Genomic DNA, 6,692 nt, shown 5'->3' on the forward strand with positions numbered 1-6,692 from the left:
GCTTCTACGAAGTAAAAAATTATTTTTTTTCAAAATTAATCTATTCTGGTCGTGCCTTATAAGCCGGCTTAACAAATATTTGTGTGGTGCATACTCTTTATTTCTATTTTGCAGCAACCTTCTTACAGCTGAGAAGTATCGAGTCATGTTGATCCAGGTCATATTACTCTATATTGATTCTGTTACGGTTCTAAGCTGCCGAGGTGATTTTTTTTCCAAAATGGGATACGAATATAAGTCGCCCTGGATTGTTGGGTTATTTAACTCACCTTTATTTGAGATTTTTAGGTCGCCAGCACAAGACACGGTTGGATATATTATAGGTTACATGTCAAGCTTTCGAAGACATTTTGACACAAGTTGAAATACTCAAGTTAAAAAGATTGCATTGTTGAAGCATGGCTGGCAAAACATGCACGAAGGCATGACTGAACAGATAATTGTTTTTCAAACTACCAATTACACAGCTACAGTTGAGCCCAAGGAGTTTTTGACTAAGTTTTTTCCTGGAGTTACATCACTCCATTGAGCCAACATCAACACCGCCACGGTTCTAGCCTGGCAGGTTGTTGTTGTGTTGGAGCCTTGAGGTAGAAGCCTCCGGGTCATCCTGTGCCAGCTCTTCCTTGTTTGTCATCTAGAGAGTATCCGATCTCTAGTTGAGGCCCGTTAACGCTTCGAAGGTAGCTTCATCGTTAAAGATAAGAGACGAATTGACTTCAGGAGCAAAGGTATGCTTGTGCCTTGGCGGGGTAAGGTCTATAACCACATGGGTTGGCGATTTAATCTTGGCATTGCTACTATCATAAACTGGTTGGTACTTCGTTGGATCCAACTCCTGTGTAAATTTGCACACTAAGGGTCACATCTCTCTGACGCACTTGTTGAAGTCTTCCTCTTCAATGATCGACCCGTCGTCTTTAGACTCTGGACACCCGGTGGCCATTTCTTCTGGGTCCAGCTCGGATTTCCATGCTTTGGCCGAGCTTAGAGCAACAATGGCTCCTGCACGAGCAGCTGATAGTTTAATTTCTTCAATCTGAGCCGGCACCGTTGAAAGCTGATCCAGCATAGCCTCGATGAGGGTTGCCCTTTTTCTATTTGACAGAGCTACAAGACTGCACAGGGTTCTAGAGTATAGTTGCTCAGTCAGTGAATAAACTACCTTCAGCTTTAAGAACATATCTTGGCCAAGACTAGCACTTCTGGGGCCTGTTAAGATTTGGCATAAGAGTCACCAGGCAGGTTAACACTATATATATTATGAGTCGCCAGGCGAGTCAGGGAGTTTGACAAACAGACCAGGAGTGGCATATTACACTTACCATAGATGGCAGCTATCATGTGAGATATATATTGCTTTAGGTCAGACCACTCTTCGGTCACCGGCTTAAGCTGAGCCTCAGCATCTTCTGCCCTTTTCAGCAGATTAGCATTTTCACTTTCCTAGGCGGCTCTCTCTTCATCAAACTTAGCCTTGATCTTTTCAACATTTTGCAATGAGCATTTCATGCTTAATTCAGCCTTGGCACGCTCACTTTTCTGGGTCTCCCAACTTTTCTCGAGCTTGGTGATATTTGACACGCCCACACTTAATGAATCCTGTTGGGGATATAACCCCAGGATGTGACCCACCCAGGAGGGGCCGGGTTACACTGTTGGCGACTCAATAAGAGAAAGCCCAAATAGATCCAAGAAGATGAGACATGAAGATTGGAGGTGGCTTACAAGGCAGGCCTGTTGAAGGCCCAAGACCAAGCGATGGTATCATAACCCGGAGGTGTGAGCCGCCATGATGACGACTTGCCTAGCAAGGCAAGGCGACTTAGAACCTGAGTTGGTCACGTTGTAGGATCCGACTTGGGCTCTTGTAAGCCTAGGGACTTGACCTGTGTATATAAAGGTGAGACCCTGCGGCAGGTTAACTCAAGTTATAATCTATCGAGAGCTAGGTTAGTGATTCTGCTCCCTTATAATCGATACTCAATCAATACAACACAAATAGGGCGTAGGCCTTTACCTCGTTGGTGAGGGGCCGAACCTGGGTAAACTCATGTCTCTCATCCCATTTAACCCCTTCGAGCTAACCTACGCTGCGATGGCTCCACACCTAAGTCCTTTGACAAGGGCATCTGCCATGACAAAACCATGACAGTTGGCACCCACTGTGGGGCCCGCACACGATGGTATTGAGTTCTTGAAAGGCTCCTTCCCAGGGATTGAGGGATAAGCCATTAGCAGGATGACCAAGAGTCGCCGTGGCAATCTCTACAACAACGATGCTGGCTGGGGTCCCGAGGCCGACTCAATCGAGTACGGGTACTGGGTCTCCTTCGGCGGAATTCATGCCTTGATTGGAAAGATTGGCGAGTCTGAGCCTGAGCCGGATGCCTCCACCGACCTCTTCGAGTTGGCTCGATGCGCGCAGCTCGCCTGGTTTCAACCCGACCGGAAGCATGCTTTCGTCGGTTTCAGGAAAAGCTTGGAGCTTGCGGAAAACTCTACATCTGATGGAGTGACTCTCATTTATTTAGATGATGAGTCCTCCACCGGAGATACGGAGTAAATCTATCGGTTTCATGATGGCAGGCTTAGGGGCTATTCCTATGGCAACAATATTCTTGACCCCTATGAGCCGTCGTACATGGCTGCTATCTTTATGGCTGGTACACAGCCGGTTCTAAACTCATCAACAGCTGCAACTATGACATCCTGATTGACTGTGGCGGTGACGGCTAGGGCTGGCGAGTCAGTTGTACATCCGGCTCAAGTTATGTCAGATCTTTTTTCCTCTTTGAACGCTTTTCTTGCAACTGAGGTAACTGCGGCGAATCAAGCAGAAGGCATAGGAGGATGTTAATGCAGAGAATGCCATGATGGTGGAAGACCGGGCTCAGATCGCGGCTGAATTAGAACAAGTAAGAGTGGAGGCTTGGGGCTTACATCTGTATCACAATGCCTCTAACGCAGTTCTTCCTAGGAGGCACCAAACCCGCCTGCCTTTGCATTATGAGCCTATGAACTTGTTCAACACCCCTGGAGCAGGTCGAAGCACTCAAGGTGCTCGGGTAAACCTTCAGTTAAACCTGGACAGACTTGGAAGCGGTGCAGTGGCTCAGCCTCAACATCCTAAGCCGACACGGAGGGATGAGCGGATGCCTAACCCGCCCGCAAATCAAATACCATCTCAGCGTTTCTTGACACCACCGTTGGGGCATTTTTCTAACCCGATGGATAATATGATAGCAGCGGCGGCACGGCTGGTGGCTATCCCGATCGAGGGCGAGTCTCCGGTTCGAGTAGAAACCTGAAACGCCGTGGAACTTATTCAAACGGATGTTGCACAGCAGGCGAGTTATTCATACAATCATGAATGTCTTCATTTGACCCCTTGCCCAAGTCGAAGTTACAGCCGGCGTATTGAGTCGCCGGCGTGTTCTAGCAGTGATCGGCGTCGTAACTCGCCCCGCCGTGATAACCCGCCCCATGATAATATCAATTGGTCAATGCTCGGGCTATTGTGGATCAAGATAGAGCTCGTCGTGAAGCTGAAGCGACAGCTCAATTGGGGGCTTATCAGCATCTTCAAGTGAACCCTTCGGCCTCAGTTGAAGCTGGGATGACCTCCTGGATAGTTGGAGTGCCGTGTTTGGTACCGGCTCTGTGTATTGAATGTCTGCTCAAGGATTTTAAGGGTCCTTGTAAGTTGCCTAATTATACAGCTGATCTCCCTCCTAAAGGCCGGATTAAGAGTTATGAATTGGACATGGAGCCGTTGGATGTTAATGATGCAGTATGTTCAAAGTATTTCACTATGATTTTGGATGAGCCAGCTCATACGTGGTTAAAGAGCCTGCCGGCTAATTCCATCAATTCATGGGCAGAGTTAAAGGCGTGTTTCATAAAAAATTCAAGGAACATGCAAGCAGCCTTTAATGATTATCAATCTGGATAACTGTGTACAACATGAGGATGAGTCGGCCCACCATTAGGTCCGGCGGGTCTCAGCTATTATCCACTCATCGGATAGCATTGCAGTGGGTCAAGCGGTCCTAGTCTCGTAGAAGAATAGTCACTTTACCCAGCTTAAGTAGAAGCTCACGTGGCTTAAGCATCATTGGAATGATATGGGGGAGTACATGGCAGCTCCCATTAAATATGCTGACTCTGATAACACTAAGTACCCTAGTTTTGATGATGAGAAATCCAACAAGGGCAAGATGGGTGGGAATGGGAAAGGTCAGCAGTTGAATGTGGCAGGACATAATGGTAACAACCAAGGCAACAGTGGTAAGCGATGGAGTCCCGACGGCGGGTCAGATCTCATAGCTAACACCAATACAGGGTATGAAAACCAGCGCCGTAATGGTAATGGTAAGCAGTCCTTTGGAGGAAAAAACTTTAATCTTGAAGCAATGCTCAATGACCCTTTCCCAAAACATAGTCTGCCTAATAAGCCGGCAACTCATGCATGGAAGGATTGTTTTCCCATGCGAGAGTACAGGAATTACACTTCTAATCAGAATCACGGTAATAATAATGGACTGCCCGCGGGTTAGGATCCGGTGCACAGGGGCTCGGCTTTGGTGGCAGTGGTCAAATTCTGGTTATCAAGGCCTAAGCATTGAGGGCGGTTATAACCAATAGTCTGGTCAGGGCAACTAGAAACAGGGTAATCAGTCAGGATACGAGAGTAATCTAGAGCAGCTTAATGGTGGCCAGTACCATGTTTTCAACACAAGTCTTTGTATGCGAGATCAGAAGGTTCATAAGCGCACGGTTAGCACTATTGAGCCGGTGGTGCCTCAATACTTGCGGTAGTCAGAACATACAATCACATGGAGTCGGGAGGATCACCCGCCCCGGGTTGAGAATGTGGGTCATCTGGCTTTGGTGGTAGCCCCTTAGGTTGGGGGTTATAAATTCACTAAGGTGCTTATGGATGGTGGTAGCAGTATCAGCATCCTGTATTATGACACCTTTCGCCGGATGAACTTAACTGACAAGGATCTTAAGACATCTTCTACATTTTTCCATAGTGTGGTTCCTGGTAAGTCGGTGTATCCTATCAGAAAGATTGCCCTGGAAGTCTCCTTTGGTAATTACTATGATTACAGAGCAGAGACACTGTGGTTCGAAGTGGTAATACCAAGAGTCTATATCATGCCTTGTTTGGGTGGCCGACTTATGCCAAGTTTATGGCTTGACCTTGTTATGTTTATTTACAGCTTAAGAAGGCAGGGCACAAGGGCACAATTACGGTCCATGGTGATCGAAAAATTGCTTTGGAGTGTGAGGAAGGAGATGCGGCTTATGCAGAGTCTGCTTGTGCTACTAAGGAGATTAAGTTTTATAAGGATAATGTTGACCCGGCTGATATGACCCTGTTAAAGAATCCTACTACGGATCAAGACCCTTTGTTGAAGTTTAATTCGGCTGATGATACTAAGCAGGTTGATTTTGTTGCCGGTGACTCATCTCAGTAGTTTAAAGTGGGGCCTAGTATGGATCCTAAATAGGAATGTGCGCTCGTCGAGTTCATCCGTGAGAATCAGGATATCTTTCCACGGAAATCTTCTGACAAACCAGGTGTTCCGAGAGAATTCACTGAGCACACGCTTAATGTGGATCCTATGCTTAAGCCGGTTAAACAGTTCCATCATCGTTTCAATGAAGTGCGACGTAAAGCTATTGGAGAAGAGGTGGCCCGGCTCTTAGTGGCTGGGTTTATCATGGAAGTTTTTCATCTAGAGTGGTTGGCTAACCTTGTGCTTGTACTCAAGAAGAACAACACTTGGCTTATGTGTGTTGATTACATAGATCTTAACAAAGCTTGTCCAGCTGATCCGTTGGCTCTCCCTCGTATCGACTAGATTATTGATGCCACGGTGGGATGTGAGAGTTTATGTTTCCTAGATGCTTATTCTGGTTATCATCACATCAAGATGGTAGTTCGGGGTCAAGAGAAGACGTATTTTATCACCCCTTTGGGCTCAAAAGTGCTCAGGCGACTTATCAACGTTGGGTTCAGAATTGTTTTCACAGGCAGATTGGGCAAAGCATTCAAGCTTATGTGGACGATATTGTGGATAACACTACTGGAATCAGAGAATTTGCTATCAGCCAGTCCTTTGCCGTCTACTAGTTGACGACAAAGAAGGTCTTTGCTGTCTTCTTACAAAAATAGATGGAAAAAACCTGACTGATGTCAAAGATACAATTTGCCATCAGCCATTTCTTTGTCATCTGCTAGCAGACAACAAAGAATCTTTGCTGTCCGCTAGCAGACGACAAAGAGATGGGTCGGGTCCATTTTCGGGCAGCATTTTAACAGCCCATCCCCACCACTTTGTCATCTTCAAGCAGACACCAAAGACCGTGCCCAATCCTAATTGATGGCCACCCCTCTCGCTCTCTCCCTAGCCCCACCCCTCTCTCTCCCCCTGTCTCTCCGCCACCCACGCCTGCAACACCGCGCGCACCTCACCCATGCCCGCACCGATGTTGCCCAGCACCACCGCCGCCCCACCACCCCACCGACCCAGAGCCCTGCGGCCCCATCGCCACAGCCGCCCTGTCGCCGCTGCTACTCTAGCACCCCGTCGCCCCGGAGCCTGACGGTCTTGTCGCCCCCGTGGCCCGGCGCCTCAGCACCCCTTTGCCCTGCGGCGACCGCCCCACCCCCGTCCTCC

This window comes from Triticum urartu, chromosome 4, assembly GCF_003073215.2.
Source record: "Triticum urartu cultivar G1812 chromosome 4, Tu2.1, whole genome shotgun sequence".
Lineage (NCBI taxonomy): Eukaryota > Viridiplantae > Streptophyta > Magnoliopsida > Poales > Poaceae > Triticum > Triticum urartu.